Consider the following 20,587-nt stretch of genomic DNA (forward strand, 5'->3'; position numbering starts at 1 on the left):
GAAGAGCAGTGGAAGGGTGAGCATAACACTGAGAAAAGGGTTAGAAACTAAGAAATGTGTGTGTAACAATTTTACCTGCATTATTATTCTTTCTTTTTCTGCAACAATTAGATCTGGACTAGTAACAATTAGACTCTTAAGATTTCAATTATACAATACAGCAATAAATTCTTGGCTTTACTTATATATAAGTTGTGCTTTTCTTTGCCCATTAAATAAGATTTTGACTATAACAAACTGAAATGCATGAAATCATTACGGATTGAATTTTCAGATGATACAAAATCTGAGGAAACAGCAGGTAATAAACATATCAGCTCACCAACACAGAGCACACTAGCAAATCATGGCATAAAGACACCCAGTCAGCTTTCAGAAGGATGTTAGCAGCTTGAAGAGCCACTAGAATAGCTATAGACTGAGCGAGCTCATAGCTGAAGCTAAGACTTCTAGATAGTCTTCCAGTACAGCCAGAACCTAGTGACTGCAGTGCCCAGGACTTATATAATTTTCTTTTCCCTTTTGCATCTTTTATGAAAATAATATTTCCTTGTGAGAACTCACAAGCAAAGAAGGAAGAAAGTAAAATGCTAATTAGTTTTAATGGTTTAGGGTCATATTCAGCAGGATATGTGAATACCTGCTTGTTGAATCTTGTTGAATTCTCCAAAACTTTAAAATAAGAAGCTCCATGTTAAAGTATTGACATGGAAGAGGTGATCTATTCGTGTATAGTTTGCTATTTCTAACAGTATGTGTAATCATAGAAACACAGAACCATTCAGGTTGGAGGGGACCTCTGGAAATCATCTGGTCCATTCAACAGGGCCAATTACAGAATTGGATCCAACTTTGAAGCTAGATCAGGTTGTTCAGGGCCTTGTCCAGTTGTTTTTTTAATATCACAAAAGATGGAGATTCCATAACCTCTCCAGGCAACCTATGCCACTGTTTGACTCGCAGTGAAAAATTTTTCCTGTTATCTACATGGGAATTTCACTGTGCACCTCCAAGAAGCATGTGGCTCCATCTTCTCTATGGCCACTTACTAGGTAGGTGAAGAGAGAAGCAAAATCCTCCCTTAGTCTTCATCAAATTAAAGAAACCCATTTTCTCAACCATCTCCTTGTATGTCATGTGCTCCAGCCCTTAATTATCTCGGTGGCCCTCTACTGAACTTGCTCCAATATCTAGCCCTGAATGTATAATCAACCATCTAGACAGCTTTCAATGTATAATAATCTGCCCAAAGGCATAGATTTGTCAAATATCACATATCCTAGAACTGTGGAATAAATACATATCAACTCAGCAAATTTACCTGCCAGGGCAAGACAATACACATAGTAATGGGAGCTGTGAGAACTTATCACAGAAAATGTCTCCCCTGTAATATACCTTTGAGACCAAGACACAGTGTCTGAAGTATAGGAATAGGCATGTTTAAAAGGCAGTGGGATGCAGAGAAGGGTGATAGAGGGACAAAGATTTCAGGATGGCGATAGTGAGGTTTTTTACTGTAGTGTCAGCCAAAACTAAGGAGCTGAATTCATTGGTTAGAAGGAAACTGTGATTTGGAGAGTTCATCTTCTAAATCTGGAAGATTCTGCAGAGGCAATAAATTCCCAAAGAATGGTCAAGAGAATTGAGGAAACTGATCTAGATCATTGGATGCTTCTTTTATATTTAAAAGGAAGAAGATTTATTCAAGAAATCCTCTGCCAAATATGATCGGGTCTGCTCGGTTTGCAGTTTAGCTTTTCAGAGAAGTTGAAATGGTGCCCAAAAGGTGGGAGCTGATGAAACTAGAGAGGCTGAGAGAAGTGCCTCTGTCTCAGGAGGTAGATAAATGTTAGAAAGTGCACCCCAGCAACACACATCATTTGTCAGATACTGTGTAATTCAGACAAATCTGAACACAGTCCCCAAACATGGCAGCTTGAGGAAATCAGGAAGAAAATTTGATTAGCATTATAAAACTCTCCCTTTCATTTCATCTTAAACTGGTCAAGCAGCCAACTCAGGAAATGGCACAGAGCATTATTTTGATCTCCTTCTCAGCATCATCCTCTCCCTGCTACTTGCAAAAATCAAACCTGAGGGTTTAGGAACTAGCAGATGAAGGAGGAGAGAGGGCATTCTGCCCCAAATTTTTATCTGAACATCACAAAAGCCAAAACTGTTGAGCAGGCATACCGTGTCATGCTCACAGTCAGTTTATCCTGCCAGGGAGGGCTTCAGGATGAAGAAGCACTGGGTAAATCAAATGGAAATCAAATGGAGGGGTCACCACAGTAGGTGCTCCCCTCATTACCTGGCTGGGAAGAAGGCTTCCCCCTACCCTCCCTGCCTTTGTGGTACTGGACCTTCAGGTGGCTGCTGCAGGCACAGTTACTTTTACATTCAATTTATAGCTAACATTGGCACCTAGCAATCTATCAGAAAATGGGAAAGTACTCTCTCTGTCAGGGTCTCCGTTATGCTTTTAAAGATTCTTCTTGTTTTATGATAGCAATTTTTACCTTAAAGTCCTAATTCAACTTCATTTTAAAAATACTAACAGGAGTGCAAAGACTAGGGAGAAGGTGGGAAAAAACAGTCCAAGAGAGAACAGAAAGGCCCCATAGGGTGGTAACCTGTGTTCAGATTGGTTTGCACTGCTTGTGAAAACACACCCTCACTCTTACTAACCATTCTTCTTTCCCAGAGCTAGGACTTCTTTATTTTATTGTATGCTGTGACAAGAAAAGAAGTTTCAGTGATTTTTTGACCTCTACCATACAAGCAGGTCTATTTGACAGTAACAGATAAACCAAAACATTTTCTAGGCACCAAGTTACTGTGCAAAAATTCCCTTCAAATGCACATTCATAAACTACATTTGCTTCAGTAGAATTAGTCACCGGTATCTAAGAATTTATGACATGTATTTAGTTGGCAAGAAAAAATAATTTCATTCTGTTAAGGCTTCAGAAAGTAATTTTCCTGGCTAACAAACATAAAACAGCATCAGAGGAAGTGTTACAGGTTTTTTTTTCCACTTTCGAAATATAAATTGCCAATTATATTAGGAATAGGTATCTAAGTCACTAGTTCTACCCATCTGCAGAAGCAGGCCACTGCATTATCTAATCCCATTCAGAACTATCATACTATAATCTGAAAACAAGTTAACAAAAAAAAGAAAAAAAAAACAAATCTAAGTGGTTGTCTAGGAAGGCTGCTTCAGAACCTCAGTGCTTCTATGTCTTGGAGTCTTTTTCTAACTTCTTGTATTCTCTTGGTCATGACCAATCTGGAGTTTGTTCTCATGTCAAACTGTTCTCCAGGTTAAAGAGCTGAAAGAACAATATATCTTTATTTATTTTCAAACCAGCCTGTTGGACTCCCCAGCTATGAAGAGACTTGCAAGAGGGCAGACCTAGAATCCATTTGAAAACAAGACAATTGCCTCTTCTGTTACCACAGCATGAAAAATAGCACACCTGTCCTCCCAAATCTACCTAAACTCTCCTCAACAAGAGAAAAGCAGAACAAGAGTAACCAAACACTGAATTTTGCCGTTAGCAAAAGCCACCAGTAAAAACTCCAGAAAGACAGAATAAAAGTCTAATGCTACATCCATACAATATTTGGGATGGAAAAACAGGTTGCCAAGCTGATTAATTGGAAACCTTGAAATTTGGGACCTATTTTTTGGTCAGTTTAGAGTTCTTGACTAACCTCCAAAAAGCCAGCTCATTGCCATTGTTTAATAGACATCACTCTCAAAAACAACATCTCTGGAAGAACAATAGCATTTCTAGGAACAATTATATGTAATTTTCAGACAAGGTTAATGATAGTATTTTAGGGAGACAGGAGGAAAAAAGCCTTCAAAAACAGAGAAAAAAAGGAACTAGGGCAAAAAAATGAGTCTTCTGAATTGTGCAGGCTTAATTTATGGGTCACTGATGGATCACTAGAACATAAACAAAATGCTTGTTGATATTTTCAAGGATAAACTCAGCTCTAGGGAAGTGTAATTGATTCCAAGAATTTTTTCTTTTTTCAATTCTCAGTTCAGTCTTGATTTCCTCCAAAGTAGTGAAGTTCCATAAATTTCAGTGGGGTTAGATGCTCCCAGTCCAACTTTGAATCAGTCACCTAGAGTATGAAAGGTTCCTTCTTATTTTTATCATCCTATTTGGAATGAAAGCAGCATTTTCAGCTATCTTATCAGCTAGCATTGCAAGACTCTGCTCTCACTCCCATCTCAGGATGTATTATTAATGATAGAAAGCACAGCAGGCAACAGAATGCCAAGATATTATAATATGGGTTTTGTGAAAACAAAAACAGATTTAAAATACATCCTGTAGCTCATGGGACCACAGTTTAATATTTCAGGATGGGAATCTTCTGTTGTGGGCATTCTGATTCAGAACAAAAAAGCAAGCTGATTCTAGGTCAACATTGCTTAGGCCTGTGTTCCTGCACCCTTCCTTCGCTCCCCAAATGGTCATTGGATACTGTCGGTACATCCCTGGCACTTTTTTCCCCTGACCTAAATTCCTGCAGGGAGCTTGGAAACAGAATTACTTTTCTTGTTGTGAACTTCACTAACAGTCCCATATCACAGTCCCTCAAATATACTTATTAAATTAGCATAGGAATGGAATCTAATTTGGTTCCCATTCAAGACTTGGTTTAACTGCTAATCTTTGTCCAAAGAAAACAAAAACAGTCTTTGTTGTTTTAGCTGATTTTCATTATCAGAGTTAGTTTGCCTGCTGTTCACATGACTGTTTGTTAGACACAAAAATCACTAGCAAGAGAATATGAGGGAAGGAGTTGACCCATGAAGCCCTGGATGCTGTCAGTCCCTCACCGACCCTGCCAATCCTCGGTTACTGACGTCCTCGCCAGGCAAAGGGGTTTTGCAGAGAACCTGATCCTTCAGTTGGGGGTAAGATCCTGCAAAGCATCAGTTTGTGCATACCAGCAGTCAGGTATCGATGCTGCCTTTCTGCTTGCACAGTGCCTAGCGCTGGAGCTGTGGCTTCCCTAAAGGAATTTTCTCTCAGCAGTTTCCTGAAAGCCAAAGAAAGATGAACTTCATTTCCACCAGTGAACTGTAACAAGAGAGCTCTGATGATACATTACACATTAGAAATGAGTCATGCTGCGGTTTCCTGCTTCAGTTTATTGAGTGCAGAGTTGCTTGGCCTTTTTCTCAAACTGTGACCCTGCTGCTCCTCAGAAGTCCTTGAAGATGGTTCTTTCCTTTCCCGGTCTCCATAGTTACAGTCAGGACTGAGGATACAAGTCTGTTATGCAGGCTCCGAGTGTTGGCTCAGCAGCAAAAACTTACATCCACATCTTGTAAAATCATGGCAGGCTGAAATGCAGACAAAAGCAACAGAGCTATACAGTTGGCTTACAACAGCACCAGCATTTTAAATTTATGTACTTTTTCTTTTTATCTGGAAGTATCCCTAGGCATCTTACATTATTGAGGAGCTTTATCGTAACGTCCATCTAGTTGCACAGACTCTCCTGCTGATGTCAAACTCTTCAGGAAATGGCAGCATATCGACTGTGAAAAAACTAGAAGCTGCCTGCTGCCCGGACACTACACTACAAGGCAAGATGATCAGGGCAGTTTAAATGTAATCTATCAATTAAAAAAAAATTTGTGCAGGGCCACACAATTCTTATATCTAACAAGATAATATATTCTTATATATTCAACTTCATCATTGGGAAACCAGTGACTTATAATCATACTCAAAACATTGTTATATGGTTATTAATATCAGCAAGGTATGGAAAAGGAAAGGAAGTACTCAAAGGAAAGTGCCTAAGAGCTAGTCAAAAACCATTACCTCTGAACAACACAAACAAGATACTAACCAGAAGAAAAAAATGCAGGTGGTCCTTTTTGACCCAGTGATGGGTGGAACAGATTCTCAGAAGTACAAAGCCATTGATTTCCTTGGAAGTCAGTCAAGCTACTCCCATTTACCTCTACCTAGGATCTGGTCCCTGGAACGAAGAATCCTCTTGACTAAGATAGCAAAAGGCTGAAGTGTCATGCATTGACTAAACATCATTATTTTTCTGTGCACACACACACATGCGCGCACACACACACACACACAAATGCCCAGGGTCAGGCTGCAGATTACCTACAGTAGCTGTGGATTTTCCATATAAATAACTAAAAATTGTCCTAGATGCCGTTCTTCTGACCAGACCTTCTCTCATGTCTCCCTGGTTACTGGTTACTTCCCTTGTCCTTGTATCATCTTTACATGCCTTTCCTCTATTTATATGATATTTTCAAACTCAGAAACGTCTTCCATACGCTTTCTTATAATCTTGTTTCTGGCTAATTCAGATTTTTCTTGGAGCAGCATTGACTGGAAGTGGCTTTTTCTAAATATTTGTGTAGTTCTTTCTTCTCCAGTGACTTAAGCTGTTTAACAGCTCAGGAAAGCTCTTTGAAACATTTTATCCATGAAAGGAATGACAATTCTTCTGCTGCTTTCTTTTCATTTGAGGGAGGCAGAGCATATTTACCACTTCTGTTATCATTAGGACTTGTGTGATGCCATGGGGTAGATATTCTCAATGCTGCTGCAATGTTCCTGCTGGTCCCAGACCCAGCTCTTTTAAAGTCAAATCCCTACATCTACATATACAGCAGAGACACTGAGTGGGCAAGCATATATCTGCAGACACCATTACATGTGGGACACAGATTCAGCAGATCTTGTGGTGGTATCTTGGTCTCTCAGCTTTCATCCCTGGATTTCCTAATAATAAGGGTATAAATTACAGCCAACTAAGATGATAGTTATTTTCTGAAAAAAGCTACTGAAAGAAAGCAAACACTTACTTCACATATGTTGGGAACCATTTATAGAGGATATTCACCGCAGGGAATAGCTAAATTTTCTAGGGTCTTTGTAGTCTGTTTTCTAAGTGCAATCCTAAGTGATGCTGAAAGCACTGCAATAACAGATCAAATATTTTGATGCATTAGAGTCTAATGGTGCCCAGTGCATGATGCCCTGTCTTTAGATAGGAGCAACTATTAAGGCTAGATCTTCCTTGTAAACAGTACCTTTTCTGTCCATGGTGCATCAACACAGACCACTGTCTTGCTTTCTGCCTTGCTCATACCAAAGAGACCTATTTTTCAGCCCAAAACAACACCCTCCAGTACTGGTAAGTCACTGTCCCTGGCCTCAGTTACTCAAATACAAATGGAGACCCCCTTGAACACTTTCTCCTGCCATTGGTAATTTAAACAAGATTCAAACTATTGATCGAAATAACTTTTCCACAATCTGCAAATTACAGTATGATTTTTCCGTTAGCTTGAATGGTCATTACTGACTTAATTTTTTGTTGTGTTTTAGTTTTAACACAGCTTGTCATCTGACTTACATGAAGTTCTGAGAGCAATACAAGTGAAAAAACAGTATTTTTTTGAAATAGCTTGAAGAGCAGAAGCTAAATTGTACTTTAAGAACCATTTTTATTGGACATATGTTACTATAATTTGCAAGAAGATGAGGAAAACAAGCCTCATCAGGGTTTTCTGCTATTACTCCTGCTGTGATGCCACAGCTTTTCTCAATACTATAGAGATTAAGTCTGTGCCCATTGCAGTGTCCCCAAGTCATCCTCTGGCCTATGCCTGCATTCAAACAGTTAACCAGGGCAACTGATATTGGGGCCTTTACAGCCAGGCTAGTAGAGCCTGGCAGAGTGTTTCCAAAGACGTCATTTTCCTGGGTTGTTTCTGCACTTGCCAGTGGATGTCTGGATGCATACACCACAGTCACTTGTTTCAAGACTCCTTGAAATTATTTCCTAGGCAATTACTTCAAATGCAAAAGATTGTATCTTTTGCTTAGGTACTGGAGCTTTCAGCGTTCATATATGTTCTCCTATATACGCAATATAAAGTGGGTGGGTTCCAGCCAGAGCTAAAACCATACCTGGACTCCAATCCACAGAACCAAGTAAGTAAAAACCTACAGTGAACTTCCAGATCCTTTAAACTGTGGTCAAAAATGATTTTGTTTTCACTATGGAAGGTAGGACCAGATATGACTGTAGACCTAATGTCAGTGGATGGATGTGGACATGTTTCTCCCTGCTTTGCTTACACACACGGTACAGCACAGGCGTACCTCTGCAGCACATCGCAAGGCAGGGTTGCTACACAGGGCTGCAAGTTCCCTCTTGTGTCCCCCTGTGGGCAGAGGGATCGGAGGGAATCTGCAGCGCCATGCTGGCAACACGCTCCAGCCCTACACCGGGACAGGAGATCCACATGTCCAAGCCTTGTTAGCTCCTCTTAGCTCCTCTGCGCAAGGGCTAAAATTCAGACAGCAGCTCCTGCTTCCTGTGCCTTATAGATGTACCCAGACAATTATGCAAAGTATAGATAAAACCAGAGAAAATATTCAGTGAGTTTTAAAATAATGCCCATGTCAAAATGAAAATAAACTACAAAGCAATGAATCTTTCATGCTCAGTATGGAATGTTTTTAATGTTCTTAATTCTTGACTGAATGAATGGTAGAGAAATCAGTGCAGTTTATACTAAGGAAAAAAAGTGGAACATTTGTTTAAAATGAAGCAATATTTTGTTTTTCTTCCTGACATTTCATCAAAGTAACAAGGGTAACAACTGCAGTTTTTCTGAAGCAGGTAGTGGGCAATCTTCTTCACCACAGTTGCTCTCTGACTTGAAGAATACAAACTCCTACTTCTGAAAAATTGCTCTGGAAATTTCAAATGAATGGAGTCTCACTAGATACTTTTAAACCCCCTGCTTTCCGTCTGGCAAAAGAACAATTAGAATAACCATTCCCAGAGATCTATTGATTCTAGATTCAGGAATTATAAAGATACAAAAACTAAAGACAGAACTAAGCAACCCATTTTAAATCTCAAGGGAGTTTTACATTCATTATTAATTCAAATTTTCAGTAAAAGTTGAGAAGAGTTCTCTTTTATCCAAACAGTTTACTAATCACTTCTGAAACATATTAATCACTTCTGAAACAGCTAAAGTCTGGTTGAATTAAAATTAGTCCTCTAAACTTGTTGTAGGAATTATTTTGGCAAGTTCAGTCACAACTGCTTTCAGATTTTATCAAAACATATTCATAGTACAATACTACGTCATAACTGAATTTAAGAAAGTGAATCAAGTTTCTTTACATTCAGTGAACCTGATGTTGTTGCATATTAAACTAAATAGGAAGACAGTTTGTTAGGTTATCGTTTTCTTCCCCATTTCTCCTGGGTGAATGTTACAAATGATATTGCAGCATAATGAATGCAAATCACATATGCTAATTTCTCAAAATCAAATAATACTAAGGTTGCTGTTTGGAAAATCTGACCAGTGAAAGCTATTATACGCAGCATTATTTTATATGATACCTATTTATATAGGCATACACTATATATACCTATATGTATATGTTTATACTTATATGTGTATGTATGCATATATCATACATATTATACATACATACATAGATACTTTTATGCTATGTATAAATATGCTAATTTTAAACAAATATGAGAAAGCAGATGCTGGATAAGATGAACATAAAAGTGCAATTGTTGTTACTTTCCCTGTTTCTACTTCCTCTTACTCTCAGCTTACAAAACTAGGACGCAATTATCTTATTTTTCTCCCAGTAAAAAGCAGATTTTCTGTAACCACTTGTTTCAGCTAAGAGACAAATCCAAACTTCTTGCCTTAACAAAGTTTTCAGATTTCAAAAATCCTAGGCAGATATTTCTTTTAACTTACATACAGCTCAAATCTTTCCTTTTCCTTCTAGTTTAGTTTAAAAAAAAACACCCCAAATTTAAAGAACTATTTGGGAACTATTCGGTAAACATCCCACTTTCATATCCAAGTGACTTTTTACAAAAAGCAGATGAATTGGTATAAAGAGATGGCTGCAGATGTGAGAATAGCCACTTAAGAGCAGTCTGCTAAATTCATTGAGGCTTGGTGGATTTTCCTAAGTACCAGTCATGTTTTCAGCCACAAGCTACACCCATATCTCGCTAAGAATCAGCTTATCATGGCTAATCTAGAGTTCCTTCAACACACATCTATCACGAACTACAAAATTTCTTTCTTTTGAGAACTGCATATACATCTTTCCATGGACAAATAAATTGCCTTGCTCTTCCAATGTATTGTATCAGATTCAGCTGTAAGTCACAGAAGAAAAGTATTAGGAAAGGAAAATGTAGAAAGTATGAATAATGCACATGAGAATTTCTTTCTTTCTTTCTTTCTAGAATGGGTGTCACACTGCAAGTAACAGAAGCTCTAGGACCCAAAATAGATACAAAAGAATACTGAAAGGGAGAAGCATTTAATCACTGTGTAACTTTGAAACACTGTGAAATCCCAGTGAATATGCAGAACTATTACTGAATACAATGCACCAAGGCAATCTGCTAGATGTCATTGAAAACTTCAGAAAAAGAAGACTAGCACCTTTGAGAGCTCCGGTTGTCTCAATGCTCTTCTAGAAAGTCCTGAAACTGGTATCTATAACTGGAGGCCACTCCTCTGGACCCCTGAATTGCAAGTTCCACCCAAACAGCGCAGGACTGATAGGTGCCACTAGACTCCTGGCCAGCTCCATGCCTCTTTTCTTTCTAAAATTGCTGGGTCTGAGAGGATGAGTCAGTGTCAGCTCATTCTATGGACTGTATTTCTCTGTGCTCTGCAATGTCAGTAGCTGGTGGTTATCCACCCAACAGCAAAAACTACAGGGACAGACTTCCCAAAAGTACCATCAGCTAATTCTAATCTTCCTCCTCAGAGAATTACTGACATAATGATGACTGTGTCAGAGACAGAGAAATGGGAATATGAAGATAAGTAAATATAATCTTTGTTTTTCTATTGCTTGTGATGTCTAGTAATCACTTACAGATTGAATGTGTTTTTGTATACTGGGTGTTCAAGATATGCTGAAGACAATTGATTTAGGAATCTGGCCCAATAGTCATGATTATGTACTTCTGTAGTTCTCTGCAAATAACTAAAACATTACAAGAACCATGTGTTTGCATTTGAGAAATAATATACAAGATAAGGGTTAACATGGGGAAAAAAATGTTAAAAGTTGTAAACAAATTGTTCATGGAATAGATTTTAAAAGATTATTTTAAGTTAATAAGATTTTTCTAGCAAATCTTATATAGCACTTATTAGAACTGGTAAATCTAATTTTCTGGATTTCAGCTTCAGAATGTTTTCATCTTTTTGGAAAGAAATCATATGGCTTTTAAAAAAGGGAAGGAAAGGGAAAGGGAAAAGGAAAGAGAATGGTAAAGGGAAAGGCCAAAAAAGAAGCACTGACTGTAAAATAATGTCATATTTTTAATTAAATAGAACACAAGCATAAACCCTTACCAGTCAAATATGCATGTGAAATTGCTGCTTTGACCAGAAGCAGATACCTGTACATCTTAAAAAGTATATTTTTTTAATTGAAAAATGATGAAGATACAAAAGTGGTTCAGTTATTTTTTTCCTCACACCGTGTAATGTTGGGACTAAAACAAACAGTAAAACTTCATGTTTTAACTTCATAGTTTCAGTTAGATTCTTATTACCTGTTATCTCCATTGCAAATTCCACTGAGAGGATAAAATGCAAAGAGTTCATTTATAATTAAAGTTGGTTCTATCTCAGCTGCAAGACAGAGCATGACAGAAGGCAGATGGTATACATGGCAAGTAAGTTTAATCAGGATAGTATAGACTTGTGTGAAATGTTAAACTCAAGAACCAGAATGTAGTTGTATCAACTCTGATTCAAGTCTGATCAAATGACCTAAAGCTGGGAAGAAAAAAAAAAAATTACTGAATCTTAATTTTCTAATGTCCTATCTAGAGAAATGTGAAGCAAATTAGAGCCTTCTAAATTAAATGTTAGGCAGATCATAAAATCTGTGTTACAATTAGTTATGACTATAGGTAAGAACTACTGGAAAGCAAGTAATTTTAAAAAGATGCCTGACATTTTGAGTTTGTAACCAAATTAGGGAAAGAAAATGAGGAAAAAATCCTTTAATTTATGTGGGGTTTTCTGTCTACTGTATATATGGATTTAACATATTTAACATCACCACTGTCATCTTCTTTATCGTGTTTTTTCATTTCTACTCTTTTACAATTATATAGCATCTTCACAAAGCATAAACTCAAGCAGAATTCCTTGCTTGCATGGAGACATCTTGATATGCTAGCATTTACTGGTCATTTTAGTGAAGAGAGAACCATAAGATTAGCCTAGACACTATAGTTATAATAGGTACAGATATTACACCTAAAAACCATTACAAGTTTGTTTATTTGTTCTAGAAAGAGATTCCTACTCTCCTCTGAGAAATACCTCAGAGTAAAGAGCCTCTTGCATGAAATTTCCTCCAGATAAAATGCCATTGTGTGTATTACCCTTAACCTAATACATAGAATTCATCTTGCTCACTCATGTTCGCTTTTACTTAAGATGGTTACTACAATAGCAGGCAGACAGCATACATATTGTTTGGGGCACTTTTGCTGAACTGTGGACATGCTTTCATAGTTCAGGAAAATCTAGAGAGACAAAAAGAGAGAAACTGTGCTGTGTCCTCCCTGATCAACCCACTTAGGATAGAACTTGCTTCCTCTAGGAGCCTCTTCCAGCTGTTTGCATTGCGGAGGGAATGCCTTTTAAAGGAAATACACCATTCCTGCCAACCTCAAACATTGAAAAAGTCTTGAGGGAGCTTCCAAAAATTAATGAATAGCAGCATAAAAACAATGAAGTTACAAAAATATTAGATTTAAAATTCATTTTTATTTAGCTCGGAGTATCTCAGGCACATTTGTTGTCTCACTTTTTCATGCTTTCCCTCACTAACCTGAGGTTTAGAAATTCTTTCTCAATAAATCAAAGCCAAATTATTGTGCACGTGTATGACTACAATCATTGGGAGGAAGTAAGGAAAACAGCAGTGAGTCTTGCAATAAAATCATGAAAGCTGTCAGCTCTGATATAGTCACTATTTCCACTATATTTTCCACTCAAATGTCCACACAGCTGGCAAAGATACAGAATAAAATCACTGCCCAGTTCTTGCCCGCCTGGACAACAAAGATCCCTACCCTCACCCACAGTTCCAGATGGAGGTTGCTACAGCAAGTAACCTGCCAGCACTTATGAAATTCAGCTCAACTGCCTAGTCTTCAAGCTTTTAAAATCTTGCCTCCAGGTTCAGTGAATGACAGACATTGCAGTCTGCCACAACCATTAGGTCTCCATTCACTCCTCTCAATGCTTAAAAAAATATATAATACTTGTTAGCAGCCTCACTTAGGCAAGTGAACAGAAAGGATACACAGTGAATTCCAAACACACACAAAATGAAACACCGAAGACACCTTTTCATAGTGGCTTTAAAAAGAGTCAGAGGAAGAGAACGTTTTATTCCTGCTTAACCATCTATATGTTAATGTAAACAACAAAACCAAAAAGCAAACAAACATGTAAGAATGCACACACACAAGGGAAAACTCATGCACTCTGAGACAATTCATTCCTGGGTGTAGAACTTCAGCTCCCAGCATCTATTCCCCTTTCGTCCTTCCTGCAGTCCTTTCTGAATCATATATGTAACTGGAAAGAGACTCAATAGGGATCCAGGGCACTGGCAGGCGCTGCAGTGTTCCTACTCCAGTTCATAGATGTACTTACACAGATGTTGACTTCTGCTGATGAAAGCTGCCTCCACAATCACATAGAAAAGACATTTGAAACAAGGTCAGGCAACACCCACAGATTCAACCCCAAAATGTAGGGTGATTATTTTTTTAAAAAACTAAAGAGTTGGAAGGCTATGACTCCTAATATGTAAATGTGTGCTCTGAGAATACAGTGGGTGTTTTGTACAGCAAAGACCATGCATGGCCACAGAAAAAGAAGCTACTCTCTGCAGGAGAATGTCTATAAACTTCAAGGGGTAGGGAGGTGTTTTTATGGGCAACACCTGGCATGAAGGTGCACATCCAGAAGCTGTGGTCCTCCAGCCCAATGGAGATGTGCAATCAGTCATCTCTCCACCATCTCCACTTTCTTAGCTGCAGGAAGAAGAAATAAAAATTCCACTGGTTTTGATAAATACCAAAATTAAATAAGTTACTAAGGTTAAATAAGTCATTCCCAAGTGAAATTAATAAACCACAACCAAAAAGAAGTCTCGTTTTCTGGTTGTCTCCAGTAGAATGAGCTACACAGGGACAGTATGATCTGTTTTCTTTTATGATAATTTACTTTTAACTGAAGGCTCAGGTTGAAAGGTAGAGCATAAAAAAAAGTCCACATAGCTACTAAGAGTCAGCAATTCACAGCCATTTAAAGCAGTATAATAATACCATGGGACAGGGCAGGTTTGAAATCATTAAGGAGACCAAATCTTGAGAGAGGAAATTGTAGCAAGATTGCATTATTTATAGAGTTAAACTATTCACTGGACTGAATCCAAAGTAGTCGTTATTAAGCAGTGAAACTTTGCCTGCCGTGAACAAGCCATTCTGTTCTGTCTCATATCAATATTACAAAAGCTGGTTTTAGTAAAATTTTGGTAACAAATTTTGGACCTATGTAATTCTGCATCTGATGGACTTTGTAATTTTATCGTTACAATCCTTTTTGAAAGAAATTTACAAATGCTCACACACACACGCACACAAATCCCCCCAGCTACAATGACACAAATTTCAAATGAAAGCAAGAATTTGAATTTTGAACTGCAAACTCTCTATTTTGTATCTCAGTGTGTCTTATCAGGATATTTTAAAGCTTGAAAACACTCAAATCTGAAAATGTCTCTAAAAATTTCATTTCCTGACTTAGTGGCCAGTCCTGCAAAATGATATAACCTGTAGACTCCAAAATCTCATAGATTATCCTGCAGGAGCCTGACTTCACCAGTCATTCCTGTAAAGCTTTTCCTTTTCAACAATCCATGAAGGGATTTGCAAACACACTTTCTCTCTAGACACTGGGAGATTTTAAATCCAGTGCTCTGGCATTTCATGTAGGGTGGATAAAAATCATTCGCTGGAGACAATGCCATTCTGCACTGCCCCAGAGCCTTCAGGGGTACGACACAGAACCAGCAGTTGCAGGGAATGGATGGGAAGGAAGAAGGGGTGGAAACTGGCAGTAAAATAAGCAGCTGAATACAAGGGTTGTTGCTTGAGTTCTTGTCTAATGTCTTGCCTACAAGAGAAAATACAATATTCTTGCCCACATGTTTTTTTCCTGTTTTCTGTGAATACATTAAGAGATAAAATATGAAGACTGGAGGCAGAAGCAGTGGGAAGGTGCAAGTTTTAGTTTCATCAATACTGAAAAACAGAACTCTCTGCAGCAGAAATGGGAATGGGAAACTTATCTAAACAGGCTTACAAGGGAAAAAAAGGAAGATATTATCATTATAGCTTATTATATATTACAGCACACTAGCAAACAGCACTCAGAACAGTTTCAGGCTCTGGTGGACCTCCATTTAATGTTGTAGAGTTCTCACTCCATGGCTGCAACACAGAACTGGAGGAGTATGACTGTAGGGAAAGTTTTACAGCTTTTCTTCACCTGAACAGGACACCCCAGAAATGAGTAGGGGGATCATTTCCCAGTAGGAACCCTCAAGCTGTATCCATGCTACCATACTAATGATGCCACAGCTGACAATAGCACACATTATTTCTAAAGAATTCTAAGAAATCATTATCCTATGAAGGACTGATTTCTCAGTCACATAGAACACAAAAGCACTAAAATAAAAGTCAGCGTCTACATGGTTTACAGTCATGGCCTACAGCTTGTCAGATGTGTTTTATGCAGTGGTAACAAAGCACAATGAGGGATTCATACCATTTCTTTCAGACTCAGGGTTGTCATCTAGTTTGCTGCTGCTACCCTAATGCAATAGATAGGAAACAGGATTCAGTTCCAGTTGCTCAAGTCTAGATTATGTCCTCCAAGGATTAGTAAAACTGTAGCTGGCAAACCCTTTTTCTATTCAGACAACAGGTCAGGATTTCAAATCCGAAGGCACAGTTCTCTGGAGCTGAACAGCTACGTTCCCTACACAGGTGAAGAATGCAGATAAGAGTGGCACATCTTTACATTTGTGTCTATTTCAAGGCAAGTAATAACATACAGTCAAAAATATAAACAGAGAAAAATAACCAAAGGAAAAAATTGAAGAAGAGCTGTGCTTGTACATTTCTACAGGTAGATCAAACAACTGGTCTTCTGATTTGATACTTGCTTTCATCTTTCCAAGAAGAAAACATTTCTACAGCATTTTTTATCCAAGAAAATGGATGAAAAGCATTTCATGATTCGAAATTAACTAAACTGCAGTAAGGAGTTTTTAAATTTTATGAATGACAAGCAAAGAGGCCATTCCCGTTGAGCACAGCACCAACACACCAGTCTTACTCTTCAGTCTGGATATTTGAGATGGAAGAGTTCTGAAAATAAAGCAACTCACTCCATACATATAAATAAATTAATGTGAAAGATGACAAATCAAACATCTATTGAGTGGCAGACATCTCAAAAATTAAGATGGAAGATGTCCATCTTAATTGCTGGAAGATGTCTTCTTGTCAAAGTGTATGTGCTCATCATTTTGAACATAATATATTTGCTATAGATACAGGCCAGCAAAGAAAGGAATAAAGTGATATTATCAAATATCACTGTCATATTATATCACAGTCATATTATCAAATGTCCAGTCCATTTGATAACCTATTTTCCTTAAAAATAACCTGAAGGATTAGATTTGCTATCAATTATACTGACATTTATGAGTGCTCTGAATCTTGCAGCACCAAGAATATTGTCCATACATGGCATGCCAGCAGAAAAGAACTTTGATTACAGGATGTTTGAGTGGAGAGGAAGAAAAACACACTCTTTTGAGTTGCTGTTCTCTATTATTGATATTTAAAGGCATCCTGAGAAAAAATAATAATCTAAGAGTAACAGCAATTTTCTACAGAAAATCAGTTTGCTGAGCAAACCCTTAAAAGCCCTTTAAATAGATGCTTCCTAGGGACCTGTCACGCACACACACATGGAAAGTGAGTAATCTTAGCTTAAGTGATTATTCCCCTCCACTGGATATAATTATTTCAGTTATCATCAAGGGAGCACAAATGAGTGACAAGTGAGGAACATGCTAAGAGCTCTTCTTCAGAGAATGATGCCAAGTTTGCTGTCAGTTTAAGCAACTTTCTACCTAACACTACAAATTAGTGCTTCCTCAGACAGATCCTCAAAAACTGCTTTTCACGGGGAGAGGGAAGGAAAAGAAGAGACAACTTTAAGCAAAAGATTTGGTTTGAAGAACTTGCCTATTCAGATCCATCTACTAGAAATATTTTCTGCATGCTAGCTATTTTTCAAGAGAAATGGGACACCACAGAAGAACTTTTCTTAATATTTGACATAAGCAAGTGTTATGTTCAGTCCATATCAGGAAATGTCCTGTTTGCATAACACAGATTTCCCAGAAGGCATTATAAAAAGCTCTTATAGCACAATTAGCATAATTGGATAAAAAGAATAAGGATCAGGTTTCACATTCATAGACTTCTGGTTAAAAGCGGAAGCTGGAATATGTTTTTCAGAAGCCATGGAATTATTTCCCAGGGAGAATACTCCACAGCAGAAAGCACCAGAAAAAACACATGAAAAAAACCATGCTGGGAGACTCAAGTGCTCTCATATGAATGTATCAGTTCTTTCACGTACTTTTTGCTTAACTGGGGTGACTAAGATTCTATTCAATCATTATCCGGATAAGATAATCATAGGAAAAGTCATTTAACCTATAACAACCCAACTAATGTTACTGCAAAGAGACCTATGTATAAGAACTCAGAAAACATGGAACATACCTGTTTCTGCTGGACTGTTGTTTTTTAATCATTTTTGGCTTATTTGCTTGAAGAAGATTCTAACTCACCATGTGATTCTCTGTGTAAGGAGCCTCTCTTCAAGGGGAGGTTTAACTGTATTATAGGCTTGACCACTTCTATCAGCTTGCTGGGTGAGACACTAGCTAAACTCAGGGCCCTGGAATTCGTCAATTCACTGAAAACCTTCAGTGGAGGTTAGGTATAACCACAGAGCAGAATCAACAAAGTCTGAGCTGCCACTGGCTGTGTTATAAGCATGCCAGAGGTAAACAATTAGCCATGGTGCAAGAAGAAAAGTCATATAATAAAAAAATACCACATAAGCAAAACAGTTTGAAGTTTATTCCTGGCATGAAAAACACTATTCTCAGCAGGTATAATACCTTCCATTCCTGCCAGACATCTGTGATGAGGTTACAAGTCAGCCAGAGCAGGGAGGTAGGTTCGTCTTGATCTTCTCTGTCAGTGACTTCCCCAAAGAAAACTAACAGGCTTTTAAAGACAAAAAACTATTAGATAGTACACAAAATCAGCAAAAAAATGTTGATATACAACTTTTCCTCTGCCCATTGTGTCTTTTCAGTCCTGTCCTAGTTCCCTGGGGCCTCGAGTCAGTCAATCCAGTGATTAGCTGATTTGCAGCAAACTCCACTCAGTTCCCTCTTTTTACTGAGAAACTTCATGACCTCCAAGACCTGGCTGTCTACTCCCTGCTCCTCTCAGAAGCCCTCTCCAGACTTTTCTGCCTGACATCCCTGTGAGGACTCTTGGGAATTTTCTCTTCCCTAAAACTTCAGTTCCCCCCACCCTCCATCTGATCCAATCGGGCTAGAAGGAACACAACACAACTGTCAATACGAGTGAAAAATAAGTATTGTTCATCCAACAGCTTCAGTGTTTCTTCTCTCCTCGTACTTGCCAAGCTTTGCCGTATTTCAGGGCCTTCTGTGTTACAAGGCACGGAAAACAAGAGAGCAAGAGTTCTGCGGTCACAACTCCTCTGTGTCACCTGCTCTGCCTGCCAAGGCACAGCTAGCAGCAACTGCCCAGAGGGGAAGGCAGGAGAACAAATACACCAAGTTCTGTGTGCCAGTTGCTGTGGTTTAAGATCCAGGTGCCTTTTCAACAGTTATAGCACTGGCTGTATTTTGCCTCCATGGTGTTTTCCAGAAACTAGGGACCAAAAGCTGCTATATATGTGCAAGATTGCATTAAACAGTAAGCTTGGGATTTAATTTCTTCATGCTCAGAATTTTCTTTTTTTACAGAAATGCTTAGAGATTAATGAATTAATTTGCTATTCAGTTTGACCCAGGTCCACAACTGTTATTTAGCTATTGAAATACCTCAGCAATGAAGGCAGAACGAAAGGTAACTAATAATAAATCTAGCACTGTTAAGTATCTTATTTTTAAGCACATCTGCATGGCATTTGCAGGGAGAAATCTCATGATGCAGTGTCCCAGTGAACTATATGCTCTCTACAATTATTTTGCAGCACACTGCAGGATGTCCAATTGGATTCTAGGACTTAGAAAGGGATAAAGGAAACAACTCTTACACTTAAATCTTCTGGTATCCTGTAATTTATCTGCTTCAGCAACACAGTACCATTTTCAGAAAGCAGTCAAGCAGCATGCAGATTATTAGGTGCTATGTAGCACTATATAGGTGCTATACTTTTGTCATTCATTACCATCGTTTTGTAGATCTTAGAAGCCATAAGTCCAGATAACTACAGATTATCTGTGAGACTTTGAAAGTGAAATAGCAGAGGAAGATCAAGTCAAGCACAAGCTACGTAACATTTTTTCAGAGTAGCATTATTCAGTGGTAGACCACATCTGGTTTCAACCTGGACATAACAGTAAAACAGACCTGGCATGATCTGCAGGGCATGGTGTGATGACAAAGTAATTTTTTTAGAAACTAGTGTAAACTCATTCTGAGCAACAGAAGTTGAAAACAAATATCAACAGTTTCCTTAGCAGGGTGAAGCAATTGCATTACAATTTGTACCATTACAATTTGGAAATTCCCTATCCCAGCCTCCATTAACTGGTAGTTAGCCAGTTTGGCAATCCAGAACAACTTTCAAGATGTTCTGCTAGACGTGGGCAATACTTAGTGATACTAAGCTGTATTAGAGGGGCTGTTCAGACTGTCCACTTCAAGTATACAGTACAGGAGCTCAGAATTGCTTCCCTTCTCTTTCAAAGAGGCTTACCTCTCTCCAAGAACTATATAGGGAACTCAGTCTCTTAATTTTGATTATCTGAATTACATTTAAACTAGATACCTGATGTATCCTAGATACTTGATGTAATCTTTCTCTTACATGAAGCCACAACTCAGACACTCGGTTTTCCTGGATATTTTAAGACCCATTTCATAGTTGTGGGAAGTTCCCGAATAGTAAATGATGTCATGAACTGCTTGATTGCACAGAAAGAGAATTTTGCTCCTATATCCACTGTGTTCAGTAAGGATGGTTCAAATTATTTCTGTCTTTCCAAGAGGCTTAGCCTACTCTGCATTTTCCTAG

Source organism: Apteryx mantelli, chromosome 2 (assembly GCF_036417845.1).
Source record: "Apteryx mantelli isolate bAptMan1 chromosome 2, bAptMan1.hap1, whole genome shotgun sequence".
NCBI lineage: Eukaryota > Metazoa > Chordata > Aves > Apterygiformes > Apterygidae > Apteryx > Apteryx mantelli.